Source organism: Silene latifolia, chromosome 9 (assembly GCF_048544455.1).
Source record: "Silene latifolia isolate original U9 population chromosome 9, ASM4854445v1, whole genome shotgun sequence".
NCBI lineage: Eukaryota > Viridiplantae > Streptophyta > Magnoliopsida > Caryophyllales > Caryophyllaceae > Silene > Silene latifolia.
This window is the reverse complement of record NC_133534.1, coordinates 74,869,894-74,887,360: the sequence shown is the minus strand read 5'-3', so window position 1 is coordinate 74,887,360 and position 17,467 is coordinate 74,869,894. Positions and strand designations below refer to the sequence as shown.

At 37.8% G+C, this 17,467-nt stretch overlaps 1 non-coding gene across 1 annotated transcript; it reads right to left on the bottom strand.

Moving 5' to 3' along the window:
• Positions 1–17,086: 17,086 nt before the first annotated feature.
• LOC141603591 (small nucleolar RNA R71) lies at positions 17,087–17,193 on the bottom strand. Its single transcript, XR_012525455.1, has one exon. It is a non-coding gene; the product is annotated as a small nucleolar RNA R71 (small nucleolar RNA).
• Between the last annotated feature and the right edge of the window lie 274 nt (positions 17,194–17,467).

Here is a 17,467-nt window from a genome sequence, read left to right as displayed (position 1 = left end):
TCTATTCCGTCCATTTTGCATGCATTTGGAGGAAGAGATAATTTGGAGCGGGAAATATTCTTTGTCTTGGGATGCGTGAAGGTGTTTCGGGAGCTAAAAGGACAAGTCAAAGTCAAATTAACGAGAATTGTAGTCATTGAAAGTCAATTATCACTCGATCAAGTGCTATTCTAGTCGATCGAGTGGCTTAGGTTGAATAATCAGTCGATCGAGCTCTAGCCTAAGTCGATCGACCAGTTTCTTTATGCCCTTACTCGATCGAACAGTTTCCTTAGTCGATCGAGCTGTTTCCTGGCTGAGTTTGCTCGATCGAGTACTTTCTCTACTCGATCGAGTGTACTTTGCTACGGGTTGGGCTTTTTAGTCTAAATTCCGTCATTAGGTTTAACCTTTACTCCTAATTTCTTATAAATAGGAGTAAGGGTTGTCCTTTGTAATCATCCAGTAATCCAATAATTCTGGGATCACGTTACTTTCCCTATCATTGCTACTGTTACTTTTGCTCTCATTTTCGGGATCCTTAATTTCAGTAATTTCTTCTCTCTTTTCTCTCTTTTCTCTCTTTTTATTTTAATGTTTATTATTCCCTCTCCCTATTTATTTATTGTACTTATTTATTCCATGTCTAGCTAAATCCCCCTGGTATGTTAGGATTAGGGAAGCCGTGGTAGCGATGCCTTAACTGTATTAAATAGATTAGTCTTGCGATAGGAATTGTATTGGGCAATTTAATTGTTATCCGGTCGAATGAATGCATGCAGGAGACCATAAATTTAGTTAACCCCGACCTAGATCGAAAGATTGGAAGGGAAGGCTTGCTTAATTACAATAGGGTATTGCAGTGAGGGCGAAAGTTAAGCTGTTTACACTCTAGGGCGGTTTAAGGACCGAAAGGTGACGACCATAGCTCTTCTTATCAATAGTCTAATCGCCTTAATATTCCTGATATAATAGATCTGATAGCTGCCACGGTGGACCGACTCTTAGCATACTTCTTTCTCTTACTGTTAATTCTTTTCCCTTGCCTTAGTTTGTAGTTTAGTTAAAATCAATTCAACCCCCAATAGTGACATTTAGACAGATAAATAGACAAATAGATAGTACACCGCCTCCCTGTGGAGATCGACCCTACTTGCCGCTGACTTCTGTTAGTAGTACTTAGGTATTTTATTTTTGGTGTAGAAACGACCGCATCAATTAAGTTAAAGTATTCATATAATTTGCCTTGGAGTTTAATTTGTTATTCACTACCTCGGGAAACCGAGTTGGTAACAGTTCGGTTTATTAGGGAATGTCTTACCTAAGGCTCCTTCATAAACCGGGGTGTTACAAAGTGGTATCAGAGCGAACGATCCTCAGGCCTAAACCAATGAACCTAATGAACGTAGGATGTATCTAAATAAAATGAACCCCTGGGAATAAACTGCTAGGAGCTCACAGTGCGGTTAAGAAGGCGCCCTTAATGCGTGCTCTTTTGCCCTCCCAGTTTTGAACCAGGCAAACCAAGAGAAAACGAGTGAATGGGGTAGTTAGAAGGAAAACCTTGGATATAAGCGAGTTGATGTATACCTTGAGACCCATATATTCTAACCATTCTGCCGGACAACGTTACAGTAAGTGTTTTGTATAAATGATGACGTGACCATATGATGTCGTGGAGATGAGAATAAATTTTCGTGTTCAGTTTAATAATCAATGAAGTGTTGGATTGTGGTAATCGTGAGCGTGAAAATAATTGAGAATTGATGATAATTATCTGGATAGATGTTGAATGATGTGCTGATAGTACTATTATGTCTAGTGATATGCGGTTATGTGACCCCGAAGCCATGCTAGTATAGTATCGTGATAGTAATGAGAGACACCATTGAATTGCTTGTTTCTAGTCGTAGCAATCGTGATTAGATGTAAGGGGTAGGTCGGGATGCGAAGGGACTTCTATGGGATAGATGTTTACGTAAATACAAAAGTGTGAGATTTAAGTTAGGATGAGTTAGTATCGATAGTATGGTTGTAAGAGTTTGGAACATGGAAAATGAATGATTTAGTGTTGAAATCCGTTTTGTTTGATTTTACTCTGTAATTGATCTTGCAGTCATTTCTTTTCTGTTAATTTTCTATGGATGAAAATTTTATGAGAGATAGCCTCGTGAGTTAGTGTTCATTTGGCGTTGGTTTCATGCTTATAGGATATACGGATTAGGAGTAATAAATGTTTTAGTGGGCTGTGGTCGGGAAGTTCCTGTGCAGTGATGTCTTGACCAACGATTTTGTAAAAATCCTCATTTAATTTGTGTAAATGATTTTTGCATAATTCCAACTCCATCGACTATAAGGTTCGCATACGTTTTCAAATTGATAAGCCACGAAAATTCTTGATGTTTCTATATTAAATGGTAAGCTTTGCAAACTGACCCAAGTTTCGGACCAATTGCTGTCACATACTTGTTTGGACCAACTGAGTTGTAAAATTCTTTAAAAATTGAATTCTTGAACTTTCGATCTCATTCTTTTTATCACGAACTATTAACTCTCTGTATGTTATGAAAAGTAATGTAACTCAAGTTTTCGTTGAACGGCTGTTTATTCGTGATTTTTGAAAGTTACAACGTGAATCATGACCTGTAAAATGTGCGTTCTATATTAAGTTTTCATACAGTTGATTGATTAATTCATGAGCCTTAGTAATGTGAAATTATAATGTTTTATATGATGATAGTAGCACGCATGTTTAGTAGTTATATACCTTAACAAGTGATAAAATTTAAAACTTAGTTGATAACATTGTTGGCATGATAGCATGAATAAAATTGGATAGCTTAATTTGATTCTTAATCGAGGGTGAAATGTTTATACGAGTCCAGTTGTTTGCATACTTTGTATACATTTGGCATGGTGTAATGTCTCTGGGTGTGCATCTTATTTGCATAGTGGTCGGGTATATATATATATATAAATATAAAACTATATTGTCATATCTTGGTAAGTTGATGGTGGTAAAAGTTAATTGATCGTTCTAATATACACGCATGAATAATTATAATAATTGTGTCTAAATGTTCACACGTGTAGGGTGTCATCTGAGTTCCAATGTCTTCTATGCGAATTTGTGTGCCTCTAGTTATACTTAGTACTTTCATTGTAATAAATTATTTCAGTTGAACCTAAACCTATAACATGATAATAAACGGTGTTGTTATTTCTTATTGAATATGTTCGTTATTACAATGTCGAAAATGCTAAAGTGATTCTTGCAATTGTATGGGTGTGATATAAAGGAAACTGTTTGATATAACACGACAATTGGCATATTTATATTCTCGAGTCGTTACTATCAATTATATTAAAATAAAGATTGTTATGATAACTATGTTGACAATTATAATAGGATAACCCTTTGATGCTTCACATGATATGCATTGGTTTTAATGATAGTCGTTATAGTTGCATTTAATTGAGCCTACGAGTTGCCTAATTATTTAAGTCATGCAAATCAGAGAAGTTGTCCAAGTTGCTAATCTTTTACCATAGCTAGAATTCTACAAAGTATATGATGGCAAATGTATGTTTAAACTATTTATGCGATATCGTTTGTTTTGCTGAAAATGAGTTGCACTAAGTTTCTGGACACAATTGAACGATATGGTTGTTAAAATGTCAAACACATGTGTGATATGGAAGTAATGTTGTTGTTGTCAGGGATCATATGTTGTTACTTTTATTAGCGAGTATGTTTCAGAATTTATATCAAACAAATTGGCTAATTCGTATTGTATGTCTGATGAGTCAAAATGTTTTGATTACGTGTTATGTTTTCTATGGTTTCAAGGTGTTAAGTAGTGCTTATGTACCGCATGTTTTAATACTCCTGGTGATTTATTAGTGGTAGGGCGGTTCAATTGTTCGAAATTGGTAATAGTTTTGACTTGGGAGAGGAATTTGGTGGAGTCAATGTTAGATTGTATGCTGATTTACGTGTATTCTTGCGGTTGATATTCCTAAAGTGGTTGTTCCCTGGTAGATAATGCGAACTGTGATGATCTTGAGTTGACCAAAAACCTGGTATTACAACAGTTACCCTGAAAAATTGTTATATAGCTTTCGTACACTTAAACCTCGAGGAAGAATCCTTTGTCTTAACACCCTTGTGTCTTAATTTGTTAACTTTCCATTTTGTAGGATGGATCCCTACAATGTACACCCGCAAGAGATCGTTACATGTCACTTGACGCCGACTTTAATGAGCATTGTGAGAAACTTTGTCTTTGTCATGGACAAGTATGGCCATAATAGGCACCCGAGTACTTAACTAATACTCGATTAAGAGCGTATACCCTTATCGATTCTATCCCCGACGGCATACTAAAGGACAAAGCAAACGCTTCTATATGAGAGAGTTGACCACCCATTGCATGAGGCTATGCCGTGACCCCATTATCGCGGCGGGGCCAGATACCCGCCCGAGCATACCTTTGACTTTATAGCGGGTGACCTGAGATATGAATTTTACGCTAATGTATCTGATGCCGAAAGTACGAACGAACCACCCATGCCGAGTTCGGGAAGAGGTGAACCAGGAAGGGAATGACATAGAAGTCACCAGAATCAGAGGAAGCGCAACCTAAGGACCGTTAGGTTAGGGCTAGTAACACCATGATCGGCCTGTTATGAAACCGTGTAAACCTTTGGCTCCTTCTTGTTGTTCTTTTAGTTTGATGTTGTGTTTTAAGTCAAGCATGAGTTAAGTAATAAGTGTTACTTGTTGACAATCAGTTAATTCCATAATAAAACCTTGTTTTCGACTTTAATGTTTCTGCGCAATCTTTTATCATGTGTTCTTTTCTGTTACATGTTGTTGACAGTGTTTTGTTACATAGGAATATAAAAGTTGAGAAGAGGTTACGAGGACGTAACCATGTTTTTAGTTGGGTGGGATTGTAAAATCTTAATGTTTATGTTCCACTTGTTTATAGATTGTGGTTTTGATCAAGTTGTAGATCGTAGTTTTGACCAAGCTGATGTTTCGTTGCATGGTACCCACACAAATGAGTCCTCTATGTTGTGCAATTAAACTGCTGTTGTTATGGTGCTCTGATAGTTTGCATGAGTTCATGAGTGGTGATAGGTTTACATGAAGTAAGTTCCGGGACGTAACTTTCTTTTTAGGAGGGTAGAATGTAACATTCCGTTTCACCCGCTTGAGTTCATGAATCCTTGTACTAGAAAATCTGTTTGGTAGTTGAGCGAACTTCGGGACGAAGTTCATTTTAAGGGGGGAAGACTGTAATACCCCGTATTTTATATTGTTTATCGAGTCGAGTAATTGTCTGGTCGTATTGATATCGTAGAATCGAGTTATGCGTAAGCTTGTCAAGACGGGTTTAACTGAATGAGATCACGTAACTAATTCTTTTACCAACCACGCGGACCCATAACATTTACCCACTTACCCAATCACGCTTACCCATGACCCATTTACCATCTAACCTAAAATTTAACCTAATTCTACCCCAACATCCTAAACCCTACTCCCTCAACCGCCTACCTCTTTTCAACGGCCCATATCTCAGCCTTCACGCAATTCGAGAAAGAGAGAGAGAGCGTGGGCATTGACGGCGCAGCAGGGAAGAGCTTAGGGTGGTTGTCGACGTGGTGAGGCGGCCCTGGTGGTGGTTGTCGTGACGGTTTAGGTAAGCAGTCATCATTCCTTTTTCTCTTTTGTTGGTTGTCAGGTTGTGGTTGTTGTCTCGGTGTGTCGCAGGGAGGTAATAAGGGTGGTTGGTGTCGGGGTAGTGGTGTTGGGCGGTCTGAGTTGCTCCTATTGGTGGCGGTCAAGTGGGTTTTGGGTGGTGGTGGTGGTTGTGAAAGGCGGCAGCGACAGGGGGGTTTTGGGTTACGGTTTCAGACGGGTTTAGGTGGGTAGTTTTGGGGTGGTGCCACCGTGGACTAGGGGGAGGTCGAAACGGTGGCGCTATGGTGTCTGTGTGCGTGGCTATACGGGGAGCAGAGTGGTGGTGATAGGGTGGAGTGCTGTTGACAACAGCGGTGGCCGTGGGGTTGTGTTGTGGGCTGCTGTGGTGGCAACCGTGGGAGGTGGAGTGAACTAGGGGGGGAGTTCGTGGCCACGGTCTGACCCACCGGCGGGAGTCGACCCCGGTGAGGGTGTTGGTGGGTGCTCAGGTCAGACCCGGTGTCTGGCCTGGCGGCTGTCACGGTGGTAGGGGGCGCGTGGGAGTTCGGGAAACGGGTTGGAAGTCGTGGGTTTGGGCGTGTTTTAGTCGGCTTTGATTCGTTTCTTTATTGTTTAAATTATCATATTTCGTAGTTAATTTAAATTCCCGAATCATTTAAATGATTTATTTAATTTAAATTCCCGAGTCTTTTAAAATAATTAGAGACGGATTTTGAGTCGGGTTTGTTAAAAGGGAAAAATTACTATATCGGGAAAGTTTCCATTTTAAGAAATTCTATTTTTAGTAACTTCTATTTTGGGAACGGGAATAGTTAAGTAATTGGTTATCATTTCATTATCTTTCAGAGGGCGAATTATTGTGGATTATCACTGAGCTTCCGACTATTTTGACTGCAGTTTTGAGGTAGGGAAATACACTTGACTTACCGGTGTTATTAAATTGTGTTGATTTGTTGTGTTTCATATTACCAAGCTGTGATCGTTGACTTGTCCGTGGTTGTGATTTATGTTATGTTTCATATACTGGAGTGTGGGTGACTGAACCGTTCGTGTTGAGTATGTATTTCATTATTTTGATAGCTGGCATGATTTCATTCATTGATATACATATTATGTTGCATTGATTACTGTTGAGCATTGCATATGCATTGAAGTTAGAGGATGGTGTGGTGGTGACGATGATGAGATACGATGTGATGTTGTGATAAGGCCCAGGCTGGTTCTGTAGGACCTGCCCTGGTGTCCTCAGCTGCGAGCTGGCAGATCGACTACGGTCGATATATATAGTCTACCGGGGATCGGTATGGCTGGGCGTTCCGGGTTATGAGTTATGAGATATGAGTTGAGATGGAGATGGAGGTGACGGAGGAGCATGCATCATGCATATCACGTTTTGTTGTTTCATTGTTTTCCCTACTCAACCTCGTGGTTGACCCTGTGTATTCGTGAACACCTGTGACGACCCAATTATTGGCGAGCAGACTTGACAGGTTTAAGAGATAGGACGGGAGCTGGATGGGCGTGAGACACTGGATCGGAAGACTTAGTAGCTAGATCACTATTTAGAAGACTTTCACTTTTATTCATGTTAATTCTTGTAATTTGATGTAAAGGAAGTTTTGTTATAATTAAGTTAAAGTATTCATATAATTTGCCTTGGATTTTAATTTGTTAATCACTACCTCGGGAAACCGAGTTGGTAACAGTTCGGTTTATTAGGGAATGTCTTGCCTAAGGCTCCTTCATAAACCGGGGTGTTACAACATAGAGTTATTACATCACTTTATTTATTTCCGCTGCGAGTTGTATTGTATTTCATATTAAGTTAGTTGGTTAAAATTGTAATAAACATGTATTCACTAAAGTTTAAATTTAAAGTACTTTGGTATTGTTGTACTTTGTTATTCACTACCTCGGGAAACCGAGATGGTAACAGTTCTATTTATTTGGGAATGTCTAGCTAAAGGCTCCTGAATAAATGGGGGTGTTACACCACCTATAACAACCAGCATAACCATCTATTACTACTACTATAATCATAATTGAAATCAAGGGAGACGATGATGATGATGACAACATACCTAAGCAAAGCAATCCGGCAACAAGACCGCTACCCGACTCAAGCATCCCATCCCTATGGTGTAACCACTCTCAAAGGCCTCAAGGAGATGAACCATGGTGAAGGATAAGTGAAATGGCGGCATCTAGGTTTAGGAAGAAAGGAGAAATGATTTGGGGTTTCACGGTTTCACGATATATAATTCCCCGCTGAAAACTCGTTACTCGATCGAGTAGGCAACTTACTCGATCAAGTGGCCTCTACTCGATCGAGTGACTAAGCTACTCGATCAAGTAGCCTCCGCTAGATCGAGCAACAACAACTCTAAAGTGTTATAACGTCACAAGGCTAACTCGTAAGGTTTCTGAAGGTTTAGATAGGTGTCCAAGGTCAGTCAACGACGCTCAACAGGTCTCTAAAAGGACGGGTATTACAGTCTTCCCCTCTTAAAAAGAACTTCGTCCCCGAAGTTCACTCATCCTTCCCCCCATGACATAAGGCAAAAGGAACCAAGGCAAACTACCACTATCCATCCCGACACGGGCCAACACAATCTTTCATGAATACCACCCCGATATGCATGTTCATCAACCATCATCATCATCTACCTTAGCACACATTACACAACACGACTTCCTACCAAATCACTAAACTTCTTATCAAATCACCAAACTTACATTATATAAAAGATCAACCAACTCGAATACCATCACTTGTACTTATATCATATCATTGCTCAAAATCCAACACTTTATATAGTTCTAATTGATTAAAAATAAATAAAAGGATGAACATTCTTACCTTGAATTATTAGCAAATGATAAGGACAAATTAAACAAGAAGGAAAGCAAGAAATCAAGCATAACTTCACCAAACTTTGCGAGCAAGAGAGATTGAAAGAAATTAGGGTTTAAAGTATGAAAGAACAAAACAAGGAAGGAGGTAGGAAGGTATAAGAATCCCGTCACTACAACAAATTGTCACTTGCACCACGAATTATGCCACGGGAATTTATAACTCGTGGCTAAATTCTGCTTAGCCACGGGAAAAACTTGTTCATTATTTTGGAAAAAAATTTATGCCACGGGATAACTTTTCCCGTGGCAAAAAGTCACTTGCGCCACGAATTAGGCTACACCCGTGGCAAATAATCATTTTAGCCATGAGCTATGTCACACCCGTGGCGAAATTTTATTTAGCCACGAAATGTTCCGTGGCAAAAACTTTTTTAGCCACGAACTAACAACACCCGTGGCGAGTATCTTTTCCGACTTAAATTAAGATATTTTCATGTTAAGGCAAACCAAAAAATTGCTTGCTTTAAAAATATACAAAATCTGAATGAAATTTAATCAAATATAAATAATATGAAAATACATTTAAATATAAAATTTTGGAAACACTTTTTTTAACTTAATTAATATTTTTTATTATTTTATTTACTTTAATAAGCAATTTTAAAATTTTATAAACTTATGTGTAAGCAAAGAAAAGTTTATCGTCTAAGTTTTTTCATTTTTTACAAATCACAATTATGCTTTATATGTTTTTCAAAACATTGATAATTTAAGAATTTTGTTTTAATATACTCTATTTGATCCGTTCCAAAGGTAACATAGAGGAAAATGAAGTATTTAAGAAAAAGGTGGAAAAAGTAACGGTAAAGAGGGAAAAAAAATAGGTGGGCCACATAATTGTGGGTTTAATTGTTGGATGGTATGTGGATATGTAATGGCATTTTGTGTAAATATGAAATGGATATAAGGACAACTTGGTAATGTTTAAGGCCAAATAAGGTATGTTACCTTTGGTGTGGATCATTCATTTTAAGTGTTACATTTGGTGTGGATCGGAGGGAGTATAATTTTGTTTATTAAAGTCATGAATTTCTAGTAATTTCTTTTACTTTTTTTAATTAAATCTTTATAATTTTGAATAAAAATCTTAAATGATCGTATTACATTTAAAGACATAACATATCAATTAAATAAATAAGTTATTTACCATCTATCTAAGAGAAATCTAAAATTAATATATTGTCAAACCGTTTCATTCAAAATTATATTTACAACTTTATTTGTAAGATATTTATAGAAAAATTTGAATTTGATATAAAATTCAACTTGTTGAGGAAAAAAAATCGGGAAATTTTTTTTAGGAGTAAAAAAGAAACAACAATTAGATTACAAAATAGATTAAATAAAATAAATGCGCTAAGAAATGAAAGTAAATAAAAATGATCTCCTATTAATCAATTAAGAAAAGAACATATTGGAAAAATTATCAATATAAAAATTCGATATGGAAATGTTTTTCATTGAAAATGAGCGCATCACAGGGAAAATATAGAAATAATGATAATTTAAAGTCACATGTACCAATAATGTGAAAATTTTGAGAAAAGAAACAATAAAGTATAACAAAGGGAAATCAGTTTCGAAAAATAAGCGCTTCTGTTGCACGACAGTCTGTTTCGTGTTTTCTGGGTAAAAAGTGACTACTTTTGGTTAATAGTGACCATTTTGAGGAAAAAAAACTTTAATTATATAAAGTGGTCGTTATTTTACAAACATATGGTCACATTTTTCATATCGCAGGTACGAAGGTCATACTATAGAATTTGCATAGAAAAATAAACAAAAAATCGAGTACAAGAGAAATAATAAAATAAAAATGTCGATAAACTAAAGAAATAAAAAAATGTTAGGAAAACATGATTAAATTTACTTTTTGGAGAAAAAGCTTTTGCTGACTTCAGCAAAAAAAAATTACGTCAAAATCATTAGTCGGGAGGTTAACATCGAAATTTGATTGTTTTGGCCAAAATAATGTTTTTCTCACAAGAATTTGTAAATCATGTTACATTTTTATAATTAAAAAGTACAAAAGGTAAATTTTGAAAGAAAAAAATAAACTTAAAAGAATTCAAACTGACAATTACATCAACAAAGTTAACTCTTTCAATTTCGGTAGCACATCAAAAGAACTCTACAGTTAAGCGTGCTCAGGTGAGAGTAGTGTTGGGATGGGTGACCTGCTGGGAAGCCTCTCTGATGCGCACGGATGCATGACTGGTAAAACCAAATAACGTTCAAATGAATCGACTTAACTAGCGAAACAAGTATCTAGATTGTCGTGGTTCCATATATGATAAAATATTCATTGTGAAAAAAAAAATTTATTTTACATTTTGTTTATTTAATTTTCATATATATTGTTTGCCACGGGAATTATTTTTTCGCCACGGGAAATTTTTTTGGCCACGGGAGTTATTAGCCACGATAGAATCCGTGGCCAAAAATTCAAAAAAAGCCACGTTCTTGCTTTTCCCGTGGCTATCTCTTTGCCACGGCCACTTGCTTCACGGAAGGTATTCCCGTGGCGAAATGACTTAGCCACGGAAATTTAGCACTTGCGCCACGAATTTAGCCGTGGCCCAAGTGCTCATTTGTAGTAGTGCGTATAAACCCGTGTACTGTAGCACTTACTCGATCGAGTAAGTAGGGTACTCGATCGAGTGGCCTCTACTCGATTGAGTTGGAGCTACTCGATCAAGTTTTCGCTGGCAGTTCCAACTTTTCCGATCTTATAACTCCTCAACTAGATTGAGTAAGGTCTACTCAGTCGTGTAGGTACTCGTACTCGGCCGAGCAACGATAGGTACATGGTTTAAACTACGAGTTTAGTTAACGATTCCTGCAAAACAACAACTCGTGTCGATTCGAAAGTATATTTGGAAATCGTCACAGATTATTTCATCCAATCACGACACATTATTACTACTCAAATGTAACATAACGTTTTCATCCGAACTTTACACATATCATTCCATCCTATAACAAACATTATGCAAGACAATTCGCTATGATATCAGCTCATACATATAAACAATCAACACATTACTTCTCATTTGCTTACGCATTTGCAAATTCAACTATCCAACTTATGTGTATATGACGCTAAGCATCCACCTATCAATAAGCCATCATATATTACTCAAGTTCGCTACAAATTTCAAACATGTCACGATAATTTATCAACCAAATATCCAACTTGTTTATGTCATATCACAAAAGTACTCAACAACATTCATCCATTGCATTCCCAAACATTACTTACCAACTTATACTAATTAAAACAAATATAAAGACTCGACTCACAACTCGTTATTATCATCACATTATCCAACATTCACATGCAACTATTAGTACCTCCACCATTCTTATCACATCCACACAAACTTTCCACAAATTCACACATCTTCATAGTTCGTAGTCATTACTTGCACTCACTAGACATTACCATAGTCATTACTTGCACTCACTAGACATTACCATAGACTCGGTATCCCCATTCTCGGTGATTGGCTTAAGCATATTGGGGCCATAATTTTGAAATAAGGGCGCCTACTCACCCAAAATCAAGCATCAGCTGGGGCTCCCAACATACATACACCAGTTTCTTTTTATTAGACTCACTACGTTCATTGGGCTCATTAGTTCCAGGTTTTAAAATCGTCGCTCTGATACCATTTTGTAACACCCTCATCTACCAAAGAGCCTTAACAAGACCTTGCCTAGCAGATAAGGGTGTTACCATCTCGGTTGCCCGAGGACAGTAATAATCAAATGCCGATAAAAGAACATTATATTAAATTACAAGTGATTTAAACCAAACAAACGATACAAAGATACAACTCGTGATAACTATAAACTAGGTGAAACTGTCTCTGCCAAGACTCGTGGTAACCTTGCCCCTCCAAGCACCCAACTAAGATCCATACACCAACATGCTAAGACTGACTGCTCACCATAGCAGATCACGGCAGGCACAAACAAAAAGACAACACAACAACACCACACAAGGTCAGTAACTGAGGTAACTGATACGAAAGCAGACACAACGAAATACAATAATACACACACCACCTTCTCCATCAAACCACACATCTCTGACTGCCCGATGGTCCAGTCCTGCCAGTGGGGGACCGCAACCATTCCCACCTAAGCCCTGCTCATCATTCCGAGCGATAACCCATGTTCCTTAATGTGCACATCCCTTCTGTGGCGGGTTCCTGATGTGACTCATATTTAAGCATATTTAGTCCCCGAATTAGCCTCGTTCCTATGCTTTTTAGTGCATAATTGGGTCATTTACTATCTTTAGTTTCCCGTTTTGCATATTCTTTGAGATTTTATTCCCTTGGTAGGAAAGGAGTGCAAACCTTGCATTTTCATGGCAAAATAGAGCTAAATTGATCAAATTCAATGACCAAGCATCAAAGGGAAGACGATACTAGAAGGCCTATGTAGATAATAAAGTAGATTAGGCAATGATGAAAGGATCCTTGCATCCCCAATAAGATCCCCGAGGATTGTTGAGGAAAGAAGAAAAGAGAAGTGCTGACCCAGGATCCGAGCGTCTCCCTGCCCAGGACGAGCGTCTCCCTACCCAGAATCAGAGCGTCCCGATGCCAAGACGCTCGTCTTGAGGCCAACAAATCTGAGCGTCTCTCCCCTGATCCGCTCGGATTCCCTTCCAGAACCCACCGTGCCTACTGCCTAGACGCTCGGAACGAGCATATTTCCTGGAGACTACCAAAACGGAGATGAGCATCTCCTTCGAGAGAAGCACTTCCTCAACTTTTCTTAAGGGTCTTAATAGTCATTTAAGCCCTTAGAAACCCTAATCCTTGTACCTAATCTCTAGTATAAATATCTCATTGTACTACCTAGATTAGCATGTCATCTTAATAGGATCTTAATCTTATCTTAATCAAGTCTTAATACTCTCTTAATCTTGTAATCAATTCTTAATTTAGCATTAATACAAATCTCATTTCTTAATCTTTCCTTAATTTCTCTATTGTTCATCATTTATTTTGGGTAATTAGAAGATTATTTGGGTTTATTTGGAGGATTGACAACCTTCCATCAATCATCAAGTACTTCTATTATTCTTTGCTTTATTATTTGGAATCATCTTTATAGGCATAATTCTCTCTTAATCCTTTTTAATTATTTTTAATCATCTTCATTTGTTCATCATGTTTTGCCTTGCTAGTATGATTGACAACCTTGTTAGCATGTTAAACTTAATAATGAGTGAGTAGTTTCCTTAACTAGGGTTAATGGGGAATTAGGGGAAACGAACATGGGGATTGATTCATGCTTAATCTAATATGTTTTCATAATTAATTTGCTTGCTTGTTGTGATTTCAACTTATGCACATGTTATGTTTGATGAAATGCGGGCCTATGAATCCTTGCATTTTTTACCCATCACTTATCTTTTCAATGAGACTTGTAAGATATAAACCAACTCGAGTCTCATTAGACCATGCATATAGTTGGATAGGGAGGATTAAGTCGACTTATAGGTGTTGTACAATTTAATCGATTCGGCTCCGGGACCCAAACCTTCTTAGGGATTGTAAGATATACACTAACTCGATTCCATCACAACAATAATTGCTTGCATCCAGTTGAGAACATGTTTATATGATCAAATCCCATGAATCCCCTATCAACCCATGACACCCTAGTGCTTTTAATCAATTGTTTACATCTCATTTTAATCATCTTGCTTGTTTTCATTACTTTATTTACATTGTTGATTAGTTTAGTTGATCTCCTACCTCAACCCAAATTGTGACACCCTTAGACACAACCATTTGCAATCGAAAATCCTACATCAATACCCGTCCCTTGGGATCCGACCTTTACTTACCTCTTTACTAAGAGTAGAGTAGTTTGTGAAGTTATAAATATTGCTTTGGTCTAGGTAACTTTTGACGACGAGTAACAAAAGCGAATTCGACCAAAAATGGCGTCGTTGCCGAGGACGGTGTTAACTTGATTTGATTTTCTTTGATTGTTTTTAGTTGTGTCTTTCTTTACCTTGGGGAAGTCAAACTCCTTAAGGTTTTGGTCGTGATCCCTCGTGAGGGGTTTAGCTTTCAGTACTTGTCGTTAGGAACACCTAGACCAAAACACAATTTATAACTTCACAAACAACTCTACAATTAGTAAAGAGGCAAGTAAAGGTCGGATCCCAAGGGACGGGAATTGAGATGAGATTTCTATTGCAACTAGCGGTGTCTAAGGGTGTCACAATTGGGGTTTGAAGTAGAAGGTCACTAAACTAAATAGCAATGAAAGTAAACAAGCAAGATGAATTAAAAGGGATGTAAACAATTGATAAAAAGAACTAGGGTGTCATGGGGTCATAGGGGATTCATGGGAATTGATCATACCAACATATTCTCAAGTTATAAGCAAGCAATTATTGTTGTGATGGATCGACTTGGTTTATATCTTACAATCCTAGAAAAGTCTGGGTCCCGGAGCCGAATCGATTAGATTGTACAACACCTACAAGTCGACTTAATCTTCCCTACTCAACAATATGCATGGTCTAATGAGACTCGAGTTGGTTTATGTCTTACAAGTCTCATTGAAAAGATAGGTGATGGGTAAAAAATGGAAGGATTCATAGACTCACATTTCATCAAACATAACATGTGCATAAGTTGAGATCACAACAAGCAAGCAAATAAACTATGAAAGCATATTAATTTAAGCATGAATCATTCCCCATGTTGGTTTCCCCTAATTACCCATTAACCCTAGCTAAGGAAACTACTCACTCATTATCATGTTGAACATGCTAGCAAGGTTGTCAATCATATCAACAAGGTGAAACATGATGAATAAATGAAAGTGATTAACAATAATTAAAAAGGGATTAAGAGAATTATACCTACTAATGATTCCAATAATAAAGCAAAGAATAAAAGAAGTACTTGATGCTTGATTGGAAGGTTGTCAATCTCCCAATAATAACCCAAATAATCTTCAATTACCCAAAATAAAGGATGAACAAGAGAGAGATTAAGGAAATAAAACTTGTATTAAAACTTGATTAAATGTTGATTACAAGATTAAAGAGAGATTTGATTGATATTAACTACACTAAAGATTGCTAAGAAGAACATCCTCTTCTAATTAGACTAATGGGGTATTTATAGTGGGGATTAGGTACATGAATTAGGGTTAACTAAGGGCTTAAATGATGATGAAGTCCCTTGTTGAGGAATCGCCGGTCTCTAGGGAGACTCCGGTCTCTAGGGAGACTCCGGTCTCTAGAAAAAGATGCGCATCCTTCTTTGAAGCTTGTAGAAGACGAAATGGGACTGTCTGGGAATCCGGGCGTCTTTAGCACGGGACGGGCGGATTTGGGCGTTCCTGGACGGGCGTCCAGAGGGTGAAGACGGGCGTCTTCTGGAGGTTCTGCCCGGGCGTCTTGTGGGGGAAGACGCTCGGATTGTGGGGTGGTGGACAGGCGTCTTCTAGGCAATCCGCACGGATTGTCAGGCAGTCTCGTTCCTTTTTCTTTTCTTCCTTTTTCTTCATAAAATCCTTGAGGATTTCCTCGGGGATGCAAGGATCTTTTCTCATCATTGCCCATCTACTATAGTATGTACAAAGGCCTTCTAATCTTGTCTCTCCTTGATGCTTGGTCATTGAATTCAATCAATTTAGCCTCATTTTGCCATGAAAATGTAAGGTTTGCACTCCTTTCCTACCAAGGACACAAAACCTCAAAGAATATGCAAAACAAAGAACTAAAGACAATAAATGACCCAAATATGCACTAAAAAGCATGGGAACAAGGCTAATTCGGGGATTAAATATGCTCTAATTATGGTCACATCAGGTTTGTTCTAATTGTTTTCGAGTTGTTTGATATTTTGCATGTCTAGGAGATCACAAGGTAACTTGTTACCCATTGATCTTGAAATTGAAAGAACTTTGACCAACAATAGAAGACTTGCTAGAAATACTTTGAGAGGTATTGGTGAGATTGTGGACATTCAACCAAATAACATTGAGTTCATCAACCTTTTTACAAGAGATGGAGAGGATAACCCAACACAAAACCAACCACAAAATCAACCCACAATGCCTAAATCTTCATCACATTCCGTACCAACCGAGGAGAACCTACCAAATGGTACTCCTACCCCACAACACTTAACCGGTAATTTCATCGCAAAATCCGCATTCATACAATTAGTTGAGAGAAGTTAATTTGGGGGGATGCCTAGTGAAGACCCTCATTCTCATATGGAGACTTTTTGTGACTATTGTGATGCGATTTCTCAAACCGGAGTTACTCAAGATCAAATTCGATGGGTCTTATTTCCTTTTTCTTTGATTGGTTCCGCGAAACAATGGTTGAAGAGCCTAGACAAGGCTACTCTTGGTATTGACTCTTGGAAGAAATTGGCACTTGCTTTCTACAAGAAGTTCTATCCTCCGGAAAAGACTAACATGTTGAGAGCCCAAATCATCGGGTTCAAACAAAGGGACGAAGAATCTTTGTATGAAGCATGGGAGAGATTCAAGGATACTTGTCGATCTTGTCCACATCATGGACTTAGCGAGTGGTTCCTTGTACAACAATTTTGGAATGGTCTATATGAAGACTCCCGAAACATTCTCAATATGGGATCAAATTGTATGTTTACCGAAGTTGATGATAATCAAACATGGAACAAGATTGAGGAAATGGCGGTCCATAACTCACAATATAGTAGACCTCAGAAGGCTACTAGAGGAGGAAAGCATGAAGTGGACTCTATTACTCAATTGGGTGCTCAACTTAGTGCTCATATTGACAACATTAATTTGAAGTTTGAGAAGGCTATGGCT